General features: G+C 43.7%; 1 pseudogene; it reads left to right on the top strand.

Moving 5' to 3' along the window:
• Window positions 1-113, top strand: LOC136637171 (5S ribosomal RNA; annotated as a pseudogene).
• Window positions 114-1,893: the final 1,780 nt, after the last annotated feature.

Consider the following 1,893-nt stretch of genomic DNA (forward strand, 5'->3'; position numbering starts at 1 on the left):
GCATATGTTACCCTGCACATGCCTGATCTCGTCTGATCTTGGAAGCTAAGCAGGGTCAGGCCTGGTTAGTACTTGGATGGGAGACCGCCTGGGAATACCGGGTGCTGTAGGCTTATAGTCTTTCGAGACTGAAGGTTGCCAACCATGAGAAATGAGAATCAAAGAATGATTGCCTATTTATGGAACAATTCCTTCACTTTGTTGATACACTGCTGTAGCTTCAGGACTGCTTTTCCTCCTCCTTTGGATCATTGTTTACTTTTTAAAACAAAAATGGCAGAGAAATCAGAAGTAGGGATGGGACCTATCCAACATGCGTGGGTGACCTGAATGTTTTACTGACAAAACCTGCTGATGCATGTGGGAAAATGTAATGAATAAGCCGCTTGCAGCCGACAGTTAACAGGAAGAAAACAATTTGCTTTTGCTTCTTTCAGACTGCACTGCCTTGCAGTTTTGCTGATTTTGATATCTTTTTCAGCACAAAACATGCCTTTGTCCCATTTCGGCAAAGCAACAGAGGGGGACAATCCAGCTTTTACTCCCCTTGCTGGCATCATAACAAGGTGATTGGCACAGGTGGAATATGGCAACAGTGGGACTGTCACATGATTCAAGCAATCTTAGAACACAATCCTATGCATGTCTACTCAGGAGAAAGTCCTTTTATGTTCAATGGGACTTACTCCCAGGAAAACGTGTATAGGACTGCAACCTTAGGACCCAACCCTATTCAGCTTTCCAGAGTGTGTGCTACAAGCTTGGGGGGGGGGGCAGTGACAGAGCTCTCCTCCAGATAAGGGAATGTTTGTTCCCCTACCCTGGGCTTGCATGGCAGCTTCATCGGCACTGGAATGTTGGATAGGATTGGGCCCTTAGTCTTCTTGTTGTTAGTAGATTAATGAATTGATTATATTTGCATAAGTTTGCATGATAAGAAAAACAAGTACAGGTCAGCCCTCATTTCGTTCAGGAACCCCCTCGGATATCAAAATCAGTGGTTCATGGAATCAGTGGATTTGGGCCACCTGGTGGCTCCAAATGCAACAGGAACCGCTCAGATATAAACTGCACTCGCCCAGCAGCCACAGAGACAGAAATGCCCAATGGCAAGCAAAGGAAGTCACTGGTGTGTCTGAGTCATACATTTTTCTTCTGTTCACTTTCCCTCTTTCTCTGTCTTCCTTCCAGCCACCACCCTCCCCAACTGTCAGTTGGCAATTTGTAGGGAAATAATTTCAGCATTAACCCCTGCCTTTTGTTAAACTCACTCTGAATCTAGTCTCATTCTTGAATTCCTAATACCTTGCTACAAGCCAATACTGCTTCCAGAGAATGTCCTCCTTATTACCAACATTGACTGAGGCAGCACGGAGACAAAAATATGTTGTTTGAACAACCCAGACCAGCCTCTGCAGAGTTGTGGTACATTATTGTTGCATTCTGTATTATTGCATATACCTATGTGCCGAAAAGTGGTGCTTCCCAAGAAAACAACTTTGTGAGCAATGTAGTCTTCCAGATAAGCTGCTCCTTCAAGGATGCTATCACACCTTTTTGATCTTAGAAGGTCTTGTTCAGCACATGAAAACTGTGCATGTACTGTTTTCAATTACAGTACATGCATGGAGCAGTGCCTGTATTTTGTGCAATAGGTACAAACAAGAGGACTGATTCTTAGAACCTCATTGTTTGTTATTAACTGTTACATGGCATTTATCTGGGCACTTATCTTGGCTGAGTGGACAAACTGGGTTGAAGTTCTGAGTCTGCCATGTGCTCACTGGATAGCTGTGGGTTAGTAACTATCTCTCAATCTCAGTTCCTCTTCCTGATCAGTGAAATGCAAATACTGTAATAGGAGCTGGCTAGGCAAGGATTTATTATTTTTTT

This window comes from Tiliqua scincoides, chromosome 1, assembly GCF_035046505.1.
Source record: "Tiliqua scincoides isolate rTilSci1 chromosome 1, rTilSci1.hap2, whole genome shotgun sequence".
Classification (NCBI taxonomy): Eukaryota; Metazoa; Chordata; class Lepidosauria; order Squamata; family Scincidae; genus Tiliqua; species Tiliqua scincoides.